The 17,035-nt window shown below is 33.7% G+C and overlaps 1 protein-coding gene and 1 non-coding gene across 3 annotated transcripts in view; both read left to right on the top strand.

The window, feature by feature from the left end:
* The window catches only part of lobo (lost boys), a 375,899-nt gene that overhangs the window by 130,747 nt on the left and 228,117 nt on the right, over positions 1 to 17,035 (top strand). The window lies entirely within an intron of this gene.
* On the top strand, positions 15,787 to 15,946 carry LOC118680269 (U1 spliceosomal RNA). The gene has a single exon (XR_004975795.1). It is a non-coding gene; the product is annotated as a U1 spliceosomal RNA (small nuclear RNA).

Below are 17,035 nucleotides of genomic sequence, written 5' to 3'. Positions count from 1 at the left end.
CGACATACTTGCATATTATTATCAGAAAGAGAATCTTTCGATAATACGAGTATATCTCACAGACTGACCGTTAATTCCGGTAAAAAGTTAGCACCAGTCACTAGGGTCCCCATATTCCCCATATTATTTAACAGTTATGGTAAGATTTTGACAATTTTTAGACTTGAGATGGTATACCTCTAGCACTATTTGTGCAGAGTCTTGTCCTCATATATTCTTTTGTGCTTGATTTGAGTACTGGAAAGTGAAAGAATCATATGTAATTTTAAATTGTGCCAGATAGGAAGTAGGCAGATGTAGTCTGATTTCGTCCGTTTTTACACTTTAGCATTAAATTGTTACAGTAATGTTATATACTAAAGTTTGTTGAAATTGATCAAGTAGTTTCGGATATAGATGATTTCACAACACTTCCTTAAATGGCATTTCCCCTTGTGGCATTTCGGTAGTAACATTTAATGTATCTGACACATTTAGTTATTGATTTATCACAGTTTTAGTAGTTTTAACAAAACCGTTATATAGGGAGGGGCGGAGTTATCATCTGATTTCATCCATTTTCATACTGGATACTAGTTTAGGATAAATGTACATTAAACTTATTAAAAGGCGTGGTCACGTCCACTTTTGAGAATTTTTTTAACCATAAATGCCCTCTTCAAATACAATCTTCTGTACAAAATTACACATACCTATATATCTTAATTTAGTGCTTAGTTCTGGCGTTTTATATCTTTTCAATTAATGGCGCTTTATGAGAGTGGCAGTGATTACGCCCATCTATAATAGTAAACTTCTTATGGGGCCAAGGAACATGTGAACCAAATTTTAGCAAGATACCTTAATATTTATTTAAGTTACAGCTTGTACGGACGGACGTACAGACAGACGGATATCCGGATTTCAACTCGTCACATCATCCTGATCATTTATATAGGTACAAGTATATATACAACCCTATATCTATCTGGATTAGTTTTAGATGATGCGCACAACCGTTAGGTGAACAAAACTATTATAGTTTGTAGCAACATATTGCAAGAGTATAATAAAAGAAATGCGGTCGATTCATAACCTCGGATCATACATTTGAGCATATATCGATATTATTAAAAATTAATTATTTATTTATCTCCTATGATGTGAAAGTAAAGAAACATTGGTTCTCTATGCAACATACACAAACATGACATTTTTTCTTGTTGTACGTTATAAGTCGTGACATATTCAACACATACGTTTTTATTTACATTCTTTCTTATTTGATTTATTTTTTTCTTCGATAGAACATAACATAATAGTACGAGTATGTACTACAAAGAACCATTGTTTATTGTGTTCGATTACACTCTAAAAAGGCTGTAAGGTTGACACGAGCGTTAAGGAAAAATGGCACATCGTGTAAATAAATAAAAGAAGTGTTATCAAAAAAGAAGAATACCTGTTTTGTAAAACACAAAGCCAGTTAGTATTAACGGACGGAAGTATTTCGTTCCGAGTTCCTCAGATAAGGTACTGAAAAATCGAAATTGCTCAGCAAGATATCGACTTAACCTGGCATTACTAACTTTGCCATTCTAATTCTTGCATACAGAACACACATTCCATGTGCGATTTCCACAGAAAAAAATTAGTTTCGCGTATTTCAGTTTTAACTTGTTGGGGTGTAACTACATACTATCTATGTGTACACATGTATGTACTAAATACATATTCATTTACAACTGGCCATGAACAACGAGTTGCTTGCGGCTGTGCGTGCAGATACCGTGTTCCCTGCAGGGAGAATATTTGTTCAATGAGGCAGTATAGCATTAACGTAGGTATATGTAAGTGAAGGTAAAAATATGTGAACTCTCATGTATGTGGACGATCGAAAACATGTATACATCTAATTCTGTTTTCAGACGTTAGATTGGTTCCAGAAAAAACCGTGTAAAAACAGACATTGATCATTCCTCTAAATTTGTGCTATTTGTAATTGCTGTGACCAAAAGAAAATCCACAAACGGAGAGCTCCTCAAAATTTGTTATATAAACATACAAATTTCACAGAAACCGTGTAAAGCAAAATTATGTGTATGAGTACGCAAATACAGTGGTGGTCAATGAAATGTGACCACCCTTGAAATTTTGAAATACAAATCAAATTCCCTAAATATTTGTCTTTTTATTGCTCTTACATAACCGTGTTTTGAAGAGCAGGTGTTATTGCATAAAAAATTATTATTTTTAAAGTTCTTATCCTAATGTAGGTGCTAATTAGAAGAAAAAACACAATGGCTCGCTGGCGTATGAGTATCCTTTCATTATATATATGTTCTATGTATTTGATGAAATTTTTCGTTGTTCTGACAAAAATAAGTTTTGTTGTTCTTGTAGGCTTGTTCTTGATAATGTCAATATATCCAGAAGCATTTAAGGAACCTTTTTTAAATGCCAATTCACTGCAACCATAGTAGGAAATTTCCCCCCAAACCATGTAACTCATTGGAAATTTGTTTTTAGTTATCACAGTACTTTTAAACAATTCTTCTTGTGCTCTCCTCCGAACGTCCTGGATTCCATCGGACTGATTCAACTTTATTTTCGATTCATCAGTGAAGATAACCCTTTTCCAATCTTCTAGAGCCCAATTTCGATGTTCTCGGGCGAAAATCTGGCGTGCCGTGCGCATTTTTGCATTTAGAGGAGGCTTTTTTCTTGGCCTTCTCGCTTTGAGGCCCATATTATAGAGCCTCCGAATATTTCTCCTTCAACTCTGAGCTTAGCTCCACTGAAGTTAAAAATCGGTTCCGCAGTCTTAAGCTCTTCAAATTTCTGTCCATCCTAGTAGATTTTTTCTTTGCGAATCCACTTCCAGGAGCTCTGTCCAAAGATTTAGGCCACATCCTATGCGTTTTGCGATCGCCCTCGCTCTGTAATTTCCTTCTCTTAAAGTAAGAATCACAATTTTTTGAGCACTTATTAGCTTCTTCATACTTGCAGTAATGAAACACATATTTACCATAAAGCAACTTAAACGAAAAATCGTAAGCAACTGTAATTAACGGAATCGTCAACAGTTACTCAGGCAAAAGTTGGATAATATTTAAAAAAAATGTACTTGGACTGCAGCAATATAAAATTTTCACCCGTGGTAACTACTGTATATATGTACATACAAAATCTTTATTATAAAAAGTTTTACATGAGTTCAACAACTGTTATTGGACGAAATTAAAAACCGAAAGATGTAATTTTGTTTGCCAAATTATCTAAACTATAGGCTAATATATTTAGCTTAGCATCCGATATCACTCAAATTAGACACTTCGTCACATTATTCTAAGCCTAATAATCTTCCTTTAATTTTAAGATATGGTCTATAAATCGACCAAAAAAGCAGAAATCATTGTATTAGGTGTATAAGGATAGGTCAACGCACAAACCGTTTTCTTTTAAATTTAGTACCAAACCATATTATGCTTAGGTAAGTGTATGATTTTCATTTCATTTAGATATTTTATGCTGCAGTGTTCCTTCCCTACTACAGTGTACTTGTATAATAGGTTTTGTTCACCTAACGGTTGTTTGTATCACCTAAAAATAAACGAGTTAGATATAGAGTTATATACAAGTATATATATAAATGATCAGGATGACGAGATAAGTTGAAATCCAGATATCTGTCTGTCCGTGCAAGCCGTAACTTGCGTAAAAATTGAGATATCGTAATGAAACTTGATATACGTGCTCCTTGAAAGAAAGGAAGAGTTCGTAGATGGGCATAATCGGGCCGCTGTCACTCGCAGGAAATGCCATTAATCGAAAACCTGCGAAAAGCTTTAGTAAGCCGCAAACTAAGATACAAAATTGCGATTTGAACTGAAAAGATTTTAAAAGTGGGACTCCTAATAGGTTTAATGTACATATCACCCTAACCATTCAAGTTATATCATTCAAATATGCGAAGGAAAAATCCTTTCAACAGCTCTTACAACAGCGTGAAGATATGTGAAATCGGATGATAACACCACTCACTTCCTATACAACGGTTTTGTTAAAAACTACTAAAAATGCGATAAATGAATAAATAAATGCGATATTAAAGTTTACACGTGAGATGGTACAAGAGGGATTAATAGCAGCCGGTATCAAAATTGTACGAGGGGCATGGTACCGCCTACCTTTAAGTGAAAACCCAAATATATGGACCTACTTGATCAATTTCAGCCAAGTTCGGTAGGTGACATTATCCTGACAATCATATGTTACAGTGCAAAAAGGGGCGAAATCATACTACAACTACGCCTATTTCCATATAACACAACTTTAAATTCCATCTGATTATTTTACCTTCCAGTATACAAATCAAGCACTAATGAATATATGCACAATAGTGCCTTTAAAGTATACCGTTTTAAGTCTAAAAATTGTCACAATCTGACCATAACTGCACCCAGATATCGAAGATGTGGATCCCATTGCCTTTAGGTGACTTTTTATTGAAAATATCGGTTAATGTGTAAGATATACAATTGAAATGCAGAAAGATTCTTTTCTTATAATAGTTTGGCTATATGTTAAAAATGGGTTAAATCGGATCAATACTTCCCCCATATACCTAATATAAATATTTTGGAACTTTCGGCTAAGTTTATACCGCATGTATCGGCTAATACGTTAGTTATCTTAGTACGTTATCTTAATAAAATGGATAAAATCGGGTAAAAACTTGCCTTAGCCCCCATATAACTGATATTAGGGGTTAAAATTAGAATGAAATTAATTGAGAGCCCTTTGCATGCTTTGCTAAGCGTAAAAGAGTCGATCATGGTAACTTTGGCGAATCAGTTTGATGACGGGGTTAATCTATTTATAGCATGAAATATCATTCCACTGATTTGGTTAAAAAACGAGTAGCTAGCTTTATTAATACATATAATAAGCGATCGGACCTCCACGCATTTGTTTGAGAAAATGATTGACAACGATGTTCTTACATGTACAATGATTGCTGAAAATAGCGTTGATGTGTGATTCAGTCATGAATACTTTAGTTTGTGTTAATCTGCCTTACGATTTAAGGCCTCACGTCAGGATCCTTACTGGAGATTATACATCACGGGCTGAAATATACACAGCATCTATTTTCCGTCTACGTGGAAGCCTTATAGATCTAAGTTGCTTTAAGTTTTCCCCAATAGAAAGCGTTATTCATTAATTTACCTATCTAATGCTCATAGTAACTTAGTCTTGTCAAAAATTCTGTTACAAAGTTTACAATGCATACAGCGAGGCTAAATTCGCAGAAAAAAGTGCCATTATTTTTTATTATAATTTGTATTCTATGCAGTTTGCTTTCGCTTAATAACTACTTTATTGTTAAAGAAAATCGTAATGCGGTGATTGCTTTACATACATATGTAAGTGTGGAAAAAGCTCAAGTGAAATTTATGAGATTTTCAAAAAACATAATATATCGTGAATGTTTGTTTACCGAACTATTGATCGTTTTTTGCAAACGTCTACGGTTGACGATAGAAAAAGAAGTGGTCGTCCTCATATGGTTCGAACTAATTCAACCATAAAACTGTTCGCGAACGAATTGGCAAAAATATCCTTAGAAAACAGAAAACTATGCCCAGGGAAATGGGTATATCGACTAGATCAATGTCAAAACTTATACGAGATGATCACCACGCTAAAGCCTACCGGCTGTCAACGTAGGCTTAACAGACGGACGCGGCTTTTTCAGTGGCACGCGGTCAACAGCCATGATAGTGTCATTTTTATTGAAGAAACAAGTTTCTGTGTTGAACAAGTTAAAACAGGGTAAAAGTGTACCAGCAAGATTAGGAGAAGTGATAAAGCAGTTAAGTAATACCCTCTTAAATGGAGGGCATTGGATCTTACAGCAAGATTTTGCTCCAGCACATAAAGCAAAAATCAGCCAGCAGTAGCTTAAAGGCAATATTCCTGGTTTCATAGATGCAGATGATTGGCCGTTAGGAAGTCCAGATTTGAATCCATTGGACCACAGTTTGTGGCTAGAGTTTGGGAAAATGGCCTGTCCAATAACCCACTGAAATTTGGAAAGTATTTAAATTCTTTGGTTCGAACAGTTTCATCAATAACAAAAGAAACTGAGCGTGCTTCTTTGATCATCGTTTGAGGGTTTGTGTGAGAACAAAAAGTGGCCGTTTCGAAGGGCGTTTGGTACAGTGTTCATTTATTATATGCATTATTAAATAAAATTAACTTTAATAAAAAAAAATTATAATTAAATTTTTATAACGGCGTAAATTTGTATCACAACTTATGGTAGGACTAAGTAGAGCAAAAGGGGAGGTATGTGCAAACGAATTGAAATAGAAACTCAATTTGAACGTTTCTAACAAAATTTAATGTCGTTGATACAAAAAACAAAAAAAAAAACAAAAAAACAATGTTCAAGGAACCGCACAAAACGTTTCCAAAAATGTTGTTCACGTGCAACTCTATGCATAGAAATTTGCCAAAGTGTAATGCAAAATAGTCTAAAATTCATATGCGTATATAAGCATATACGTATATAAAGTAAAATATACATGTAAATTAAGATTATACCCAATCACCTTATTTGACATCCCCTTTGACAACTTCAACTTTGAAAAGGCCACTGAAACAAAACCTAACTAAGATATTATTTCTTATAGGCTTACTCTTGTCCATATATATACTGTATATAATGGATATAAGGTGGATTAAAAATGTATTTTTGCTTATATATGATGTGTTTTACTCTCACAACATGTTGCATAGAATATACTATAATAGTTTTGTTCACTTAAGGGTCTATTGTATTTATTTTAACACATAAAAGTAATCGATATTGGTGTCGATTAATGTATATATAATATGTATATTAAACTGACCAAACTATCTGTCACAAATTATACCATAAAGCTTCAACTTGATTCAAAAGATGATTACAGTGAGGAGGGGCATTTGTGGCATTTAAGGTTTTAAAAAGTGGTCGTGGCTAAATTCAGTTGACAATTTTTTTTTAAGGACTAACACAAATTTGCCATCATGTCGCGGTCCCATCGACTTTGAGTAGCGTAGATGTTTTACTTTACCATTTGAATTGAGAATTTTACAATTTGGCGACATCATTGGGAATGAGTAAAACAGGACATTTTGTAGATTGTTAGTCTAGATATCTTATGGTTTGATTTTTATTAAAACTTTCTGCTTAAATTTTCTCATATTTTCGGTAAGATGCCTAAGAGTCAGGAACACATGATGCTTGTATGTGCGAAAAAGATGCGTAAAACCATAATCATGACTGGAAAACTAAATTTTTTTACTAACAAGCTAATTCACATTCACTACTTTCATAAATAAATTGTGGATACTTGAAAAGATCAAAATTTGCTAAGTTATCTAGGGCAACAATTGTAAATATTCATTTTAATCCGAACGCAATTGCAACCATGGAAGAAATTTCAATATGAATAGAAAGTACGATTTATGTCACGCAAAGCGTGTTGCCTGAGCACGAGCAATTCTGTGGCCTTCTCCTTTCCTCGTCCCGTCTCCCACAAACAACGAGTTGCCGCAAACCAATTTTTCTTGTCTTTAATACATTTCTTGAATATTTTTTGGTTTCCCTTCCACCGCATATATTACATATCCAAAAGAAGTTTTATACTACACTTAATGTTTTATGAAAATGAAATATACGAGTATGTAATGTAAGGCTAAAATTCAAATATTGAATATATGAGGATAGAATCAACCAAATAATAGGAAGTAATTATATTCGGGACACTTTGGCCAATGTCTAGACGATAATCAAAACTAATGTTAGAAAAACTTTTTCTCAGCGAGTTTGTTTAAAATATCTTTAGCGGTTAGAGCGATGTGTACATTAAACTTATTAGAGGTCTGGACCAAGCTCACTTTTAAAAAATGTTTAAGCACAGATGCCATTTCCTAATGCGATTCATTGCACCAAATTACAGTTTTTGTCTTACTGTGGGGCTTGGTTGTAGCAAACGAGTTCAACATTTATTATGCGACGAAATCGTGAAAGGAATACAATGAAGTTTGGTATTTTATTAAGTTGTATTAAAGGTCATAGATTAGTTAAATTGTATTGCTATATTTTATTTCGCGTCAGCTAAAATTATATTACAATCATATCGAAATGAGCCATATTAATATATTGAGTGGATGGGGAAAATGTCAACCAGAGGATCGAAATTCATTATATTAGAAATAGAAAGTTTAGACTAAGGTCTACCCCAATTATATTCTGATTTAGAGCTAAACCACATAAGTTTTAAAAACTTGTCTCTTTACTTTCATTAAAGTACCACATATTTTGATCAACCTGAACGTTTTAAATACAGGTGGAAAGACGGAAATCTTTATATGGGGTATATTGTGGATGGAGGAAGTATACGCTATATATACAACTTAACTTTCGAAAATCTTTCTTTTATGTATATAGGGATTTTGGAAAATATTGCATCGCTGTTACCCAATTTTTGACATCACGACATATATATATTTCCAAAAACAGATGCTGTCTGACTTTCACTAAGGTTTCTTACAGATATAAGGATGCATATTGTGGGCGTATCAATTTTCATTTAAAGTCTACCAGCTTTTGTAAAAAAAAACAAATTGTGCAAAAATTTGCATTTTATCGGACAATGTCTAGTTTTTAATTTTTTTTAAAAATAGTAAACAATTGAGGTGTATTTAATGACCTTCAACATATAAAAAATTTAGAGTGGGTACGTATTTGTGGTTACGCATTTTTGTTGAAAACTACTAAATAATTGTCTAAAAATAAATGAACTAGTGAAATACAATTTTTCACCCGCGATAGTACGAAAGGGCTTTATTCTTAATATTACAAGAAGTACAATATTATAGTGTTTACTTTTACTTACAAAAATGTTGCATACATTCTACCCTAAGCTCGGTATGTGAGATATGCGGTTCTTTTCTCAAAATTTTTTATGTTCGAATATTGCATTCTAATTAATCTAAATTTCATTATAATCCATTAACGGTTTCGTCGAATAATGAAGTTGAAATCTTTCGCTACATTTTTTAATATTGCCAACACCTGAAGTTATTTCTCAGGCTTTGAACATTGCAAGTTAGAAGAGTATAAAAGGTTCGGTTAAACTCGAATTTAGCCCTTCCTTACTTGTTTCGAATAAAATTTGTCTACTAATTGTAATGAATCGGTCAATTTTGTTGATCTCAATAATAGAAATTGTTGGTTCGCAGATGTTTTGTTCTTTTATCAGATAAAAAATTAAACAGTTTAATAAAGTGTAATGGAACATTTACATAATGTTGTTGTTTATTGAAGCAAAGCTTTCAACGAGAAGAGAAAACGCTACTAGTTTCTGTTATTTATTATATAGATCTAATGAAAAATATAATTTTAATATTAATTTTTTAGACGTTGAAACAAAAGTTATTTCGAAGTGTGTGTATTCAAATATGAATTTTTTGCATTTTTGGAAATCCTATTTCACAAAGAATAAACTTATGTCGTCGGTGAATTCTGCGGAATTTTTAAAGATAGCTTGTCATCTGTTCAGCTGCCCATGATTTGACTTTTTTGTCAACATCAATTATCTAGCGGCGAAACAGGGATGTTAATCAAAAATTGTAACTGAACTCAAATGGAATTTTAGTGAAACTGGAGTTTTGTTCCAGAGAAAATTTTAGAATACCGTCCCAGGATTTCGTTATTTCGTTTTATTTGCGTTTAAAGTTGAAAATTTCAAATATTTAAAGTATGTATATTTTCGATTTAAAATTAATTTTTTTTTATTACTCTTATATTTTTCACTTTTATATCCACTAAAACTACTCTAATTCGTTTGTACATATTCATTTTACATTATATAGTGCAAAAATAGTTTTATTTCAATATTAAACTTATTGTTCAATTATATTAATTCACGGGAAACATTAGCCAACACTCCTTAAAATTTTCGAGTAAACTCAATAGAAAAAGTTTCGAAAATTAGGCGACACATGAAATATTATCAAAGAATTCATTCAAAACAGTTTTGCTATAACGGAAACGCTACAAAATTGCAATTTACCTCGTAATGGTGAAAACGTATGAAGCTGACCTTGGACAATATAACTTGCGTTGTGTTCTTTCTCGTTGCTCTATAAAAACAGATATCCTGTTTGGTGATATACTTAGGTATATACACATTTCCATAAACTTACATGTATGTAGGACCATAAAAGAAGTGTATAAAAATGTTATCTTTATTGTATTATTAAATACATACATACATGCATGCCTACGCACACATTCAAATGTGTTCTAATAAATATTTATGCCCAAAAAGCAGAAGAGTGTCAAATTATACATGCACATAAAATACAAGCTTCCCGAAAGATGAAGCGAAAAATATATAAGAAATGTAACACTTTTCTTACTATTACATATATGTACACTTATGGACAAAAGTCACCGTCATATTATCAATGTTAACAAGGCAAATAGAAACAGAAAATATTTGTAACAAAAAGTTAGCATTCATCTTGCAAGCTAATACTTCTTATGGACAAAAGTCACCGTCACTGCACTTGCCTTTATCTTTAAGTAAAAAAAAAAAAATAATAATAATTTAGGCACTCTTACTTCTACTATAACCAATTTCATGTAATATGGTAACTTTGCAAATGATATCACAATAAAGTACCGTTATTTTTGTAAGAAAGATTTAAAACGCCACATGTAAATAAAAAATGAACCGAAAAAGATAAGAAACGACCTTTGAGGAATGCTCATAAGCAGCAAAATACTACAAGGTGCGTTCCAAAGTAAACAGGACTTTAAAAAAAAAGAGACAGAACAAATGGTTTAATCGGCAAAATCAATTAGTTTTATTCAAAATAGTCTCCTTCTGCTTTAATACAGCTTTTTGTACGGTCCAAAAGCATGTCGAACAAGTGTTTTAGCTCGTTGCCCGGTATGGCCGTCAGTATGCCGGTGCAAGCCTTTTGAATGGCCTCCACGTCTGCATAACGCATTCCTTTCATCGGCAAATGCATTTTTCCGAAAAGGTAGAAGTCGCACAGTGCCATATCAGGTGATTATTTGGTCAAATAATCGGCCACAAGCGTCGATCGATGAGACGGCCCATTATCGTGCAACAAACACCAACTTCCATCTTCGCGATATTCGGGCCGAACACGTCGAATACGGCGCACCAAACGCTTCAAAACTCCAAGGTAGAATACCGCATTAACGTTTTGGCCGGGTGGAACAAATTCTTTGTGAACAATACCCTTGGAATTATAAACACAAATCAGTATTGTCTTTACTTTAGACTTCTCCAGGCGCGATTTTTTGGGTTTCGGCTCATTTCTCATTTATGTCCTCACGACCTATTTGAAAACGTTGAAACCACTCGTGCACTCTGCTACAGGAGAGGCAATCGTCGTCATAAACTTGTTTCATCAATTAAAACGTTTCGGTAAAAGTTTTACCCATTTTAAAACAAAAAGAGCCAACATTAAGCTCTTTGTTCGAAGCACATTTTCGCACCGATGACAAAAACATACTGACACTTAAAACACAATAACTTCACTTCCAATAAATGAAATGTCATGAAATTCTTACTGAAAGTCAATAAAGGATAGCAGATTGTAACGCACTAGTCGACATAGAGATGGCACCACTAGAGTTTACTTTGTTACTTTGGAACGCACCTTGTATATGTGATTTAGTTAAATTGCTGGTATTATAAATCGTTTTAAAAATTACCCCAATTGTGGGTATCGATTGAGAAGTGGTAAACCGCCTACGGGACAAACGGGTGATAATAAAGATTATAAACAAAGAACCCAAAAACCCATTATCGAAGAAAGCTGTAATACTGGAGGAAAACGTTGGTATGGTAGTTCATCCCCGCACTGGTCGTAGAGCGCTAAACAGAGTTGGGTGCAATGCCCGACTTTGTCGCAAAGGAGCACCTAATCAATTAACAAAATTCCTTTTTCATCCCAAAAACTGACGTGACGTTATAACCTTCTTTGCTGATCGTTATGACTTTTCCTGCTGTGGAGCTGAACAACCACCTTCACCAGTCCACTGTAAACATTCGTGTTTCAATTTATTATCATGGTGGTAGTTCCTTGTGTCATCCATAGTTATAAAACGATGCAAGAAATCGATTTTATTCATTTTTTGAATTGTTAATGTGTGCGGCACTAACTTTCCAAACAGCATTTTTATATGTAATTCTCCATGTAAAATATGAAGTACTCGTTCGTATGAGATGCCTATGGCATTAGCAATTTCACGCTTAGTCAAATTTGGATCCCTCGAGATGGTATGAGAGGACTTTATTGGAGACAAAATTGAACGATGGGCGTGACAAGTTTTATGCCGGTCAGTGAGTAGTCTCTATATATAAAACTGCAAATATGTTCTCGAGTATATTTGAGCAACATCAAAATTAGTGCTTTCTCTAACGCCAATATACCCCATAAAATAATTTCCGCCTGTATTTTGACCGTTATAAATTTAGCTGACGTGAACTAAAATATAGGAATAAAACTTAATCTAAGTTTACGGCCTTCAATATAAAACAAGAAGGTACCAAATTTGATTGTAATTCATTCACGATTTCATCGAATAATGAATGTTTAATTCTTTCGTAACTTTTTTTTGTATGAAGTTTTGCCAAAAAAAAGGACGTATTACCCCGGTTTTCATCCTGGCAAGTTACAAGAGTATAAAATGTTGGGTTACACCCAAACTAAGCCCATCCTTACTTCTTTGGTAAGAAGTTTCTCCAGCAACTGAAGGTATTACCCCGGCTTTCATCCCTACAAGTTGCAAAAAATGTTCGGTTACACCCGAACTTAGCCTTTCCCTACTTGTTGTTATTGGTTTTTGATATTTATTTACAAAATTCAATGTGAGCAACACCGTGAGTAACCCAATTAAAATTAAAATAATAATTTTTTTTCTGAATATGAGCGTATTATATTGTTCATCTACTAAATTATTTAAAAAAGTATAGTAGAGAGAACAAGTCAAGTGCACAAGCAACAGATGAATTTATGTAGAGTACATGTACGATATATGTATACCCACTCTGCCAAAAACTTTGCGAGTAATCTTTAAAGAGAATACACCCTGTTTACGTCTATAAGGTACAATCAGGAATGAAATAGTCTCTAACCCATATCTTAAGGATACAATTAGTTATTACTTCATAAGTCTCAAACGAATATATCTAGGGTATAAAAACTTTTTTATATTTTATATAATAACTACTACATAATTGTATATATTGAATTTATAAACAATTCTAAATGTTTAATATATTTAGTAAAAGCTACATCGAGCGTAGTAGCATATCTTATAGTTGGTAATTTTTCATTTCAATATTAAAACCATCTCTCTTACTATTCAGTAAGTGGACTTGAGATTCCACTTTATTAAAATATGCATTGAAATCACAGGATAAAATAATAGGCATGCGCGATTAGGTCCGGAGATATACCTAAAGGTGGACCATGGCAATTCCGGTTGTCAAATTTAATATATCTGCATGTTCAGTTATTGATTTATTGCACTATTAGTAGTCTTGTCGGAAGGATTTATCCGGTGCAAATTTGGGTGAAATTAGACAAATTACAGCCTGCAGCGATAGATATCCGGATTTCAACCCGCCTCGCCTCCTGATTATTTATGTATATATACATAACCCTACAGCTATCTCGAATAGTTTTAGGTGGTATAAACAACCGTTGGGTGAACTAAATTTTATACTCTGTAGCAACATGTTGCAAGAATATAAAAATGTTGCGAAGTGTTTAGCAATTATTATTCGACGAAGTGGATGGATTTCATTAAAATAACACATTTTGACCCGATTTGATCTATTTTGATGTTTCCTCATATACGTATTATTAACAGAAAAGGATGCTCTCTAAATTTCATTTACTATCATCACCAATATACGAGGGTTGTTTTTTTTTTATGTTTTTACGTACGGGAACAAAAAGAAATCATTTGGTGACAAGTCAGGATTAAACCGTGTATGACTCGTCAAATCGATGTTTTGTCTGCTCAAAAAGGCAGTTGTTTCAGTCGATACATTGTCGTAATGAAGACTAATCTGTATTCGGTGGTTAGTTTTACTATTTCTCAAAAGACAACTGGCAAACGAATAGTTGTGAAAAAATGAAAAAATGCAGGTACACTTGGGAAATTGTATCTTATATATAAGAGCGGGCATTTACAGGGGGCGGAAAAATTCGGAAAAATCACATATGCGGCAAATGTTCTAGGGTTCATTCCGAACAACTTTGCTTAAGAAATTGTAGGTCTAAAATCATCGATATCGATCTTTAAGGCGAAATTAAGCTTTTATTGATTATAAAAACTTGTTCGTCAGTTTTTGAGATATCTGTGTCAAATTAATTAATTTGATATTGCATTGATCAATTGCCGGAATCGGCCAGAAGTCGAACCACTATAACAAATATCTCCCATACAACGGGTTATTCAGAATTATTATTTTCCGGTATTATGCCTTCAATGTAAAGGCTAAGAACAAATAATTTTGGAGAATTGTCCTTTACTATTATATATGTATACTTAACAATGAAAAATATATCGATCCAATTCAGCAAGATTCTGCTCCATTACACAAGGCAAAACCGACACAGCAGTGCACAGTGGTTTTGCTTATATGGGGGCCGCGGCCATAAATACTTTTAGATGAGATATCGTTGTGAAATTTTCACCAAAAATCTATAAAAATATGATAAATATATTATAAATAAATTGGGCACATCGTACGACTATATCCTATAGCTTCCATAGCTACAGTCAATAACGGATCGATAAAATTTTTTTTTCGATGTGAAACTTCTAATGAGAGTTCGGAAAATGTTGCGTTAAACGTTTAACGCCCAGTGATTAAGGTGTATGATGCATCCTCTACTGAGCAAAGAGAAAAAAAGAGAGAGAGAGCTACGCAGTAACTGCTTAGTGATTAAAGCATCACATACATACATACCTCAACAAAATTATCAAGCGCATTCGTTCAACCCCTAAATTTTTCGTTCCGCTTTCTATTAACATCTTTTTACTGCGTAATTTTCAGCTACTTTAAGCAAGTTGTACTTCAAGAGACTGCTTGTGTGCTGAACAAAGCAGAGATAAAGAGATGCCCAACTCATCTCTCCTTGGAAATCAGAGCGCAATTGCTAAACGTCAAAACCTCCTGAACTCAGGTAACTGTCAAAGTGCAGGAGGTCTGACGTTTAGCAATTGGAAAAGGAGGGGCGGCCAGATTAAATTCCTTCAAAAATATATGTGAACAGAGAGATTTGTTGCTGCTGTTGAAGATCACTAATAAAAATTGGAACACAATGAAAATGAAAGAAAACGCGAAATTGAAATGTATGTATATGATAAAATCTTTTGTGATGCCATGCTTATTAGTATTAATTTTCAATTAAAAATTATAAAAAGCATTTATTCTTTTGATTATGTATTGTTCGTTCAAACATCAATTGTTTTAATATATCACAAAAAAGGGTTTAAATAGTATCTGCATATGTTTAGCGGATACATGTATAATAATATTTAATCTTAATAAATGTTGGGTATATTAATTTAAATTCCCAAAAATTATTATTTTGTCCGATACAATGTAAAATTTTATAAAAAACGCTAATTTTGAGGCGCTCTTACACTTGAAAGAGTTGGGCATCTCATTATCCCTGGAACAAAGCATACTTACCTAGCGTAGAGGTTACCGTGATCATAAAGACAGTTCCTCCGAAGCGCGGCTTGGCGCTGCACTTCGGCTGAGTTGACCTTCGTGATTATTTCTAATGCGAATAACTCGAGCGTGTAATTGGTAGCCGGGAATGGCGTTCGCACCTTCCCGACAAAATTTTTATACCCTGAACAGGGTATATTAATTTTGCCACGAAGTTTGTAACACCCAGAAGGAAACGTCGGAGACCATATAAAGTATATATATAAATGATCACCGTGACGAGCTGAGTTGATTTAGCCATGTCCGTCTGTCTGTCCGTCCGCCTGTCCGTCCGTCTGTATATACGCGAACTAGTCCCTCAGTTTTTGAGATATCGATCTGAAATTTTGCACCTGTCCTTTTCTCACAAAGAAGCTGCTCATTTGTCGGAACCGCCGTGCCATGTAAACTGAACAATCGGAATCAAGTTCCTGTATGGAAAACTTTTTCATTTGACGAGGTATGTTCACGAAATTCGGCATGGGTTATTGCTAGAAGAAGTAATGCAATCTCCGAAGAAATTGTTTAGATCGGATCAACGTTTTCATTTGACGAGGTATGTTCACAATATTTGGCATGAGTTTTTTCTAGAAGAAGTAATGCAATCTCCGAAGAAATTGTTCAGATCGGATCACTATAGCATATATCTGCCATACAAACTGAACGATCGGAATCAAGTAATTGCATGGAAAACTTTTTCATTCGACGAGGTATGTTCACAATATTTGGCATGAGTTTTTGCTAGGAGAAGTAATGTAATCTCCGAAGAAATTTTTCACATCGGATTACTATAGCACATAGCTGCCATATAAACTGAACGATCGGAATCAAGTTCTTGCATGGAAAATTTGTTTATTAGATAAAATATCTTCACGAAATCCGGCATTGATTTCTCTCAATGGCATATAGCTGCCATACAAACTGACAATCTAAATAAAGTTCTTATATGAAAAAAATTGTTTATGACAAGTTATCTTCATGAAATATGGCATGGATGATGATTGTCCAAGATATCGCTACAATTTTCGAACGAATTGTTCATATCAGACCACTATATTAAACAGCTATCATAGAAACTGACCGATCAAAATAAATTTTTGTATGGAAGTTTTTAGTATGGATTATTGCTTAAGGTGTGACTTCAATCTTCGAACGAATTGTTAAGATCGGACCACTATAGCATACAGCTGTCAGATTTAACCACTTTACAAGTAATATAT

The sequence above is a fragment of the Bactrocera oleae genome, chromosome 2 (assembly GCF_042242935.1).
Source record: "Bactrocera oleae isolate idBacOlea1 chromosome 2, idBacOlea1, whole genome shotgun sequence".
NCBI lineage: Eukaryota > Metazoa > Arthropoda > Insecta > Diptera > Tephritidae > Bactrocera > Bactrocera oleae.
Note: the sequence above shows the minus strand (reverse complement) of the source record. Positions and strands in the feature narration are given on the sequence as shown.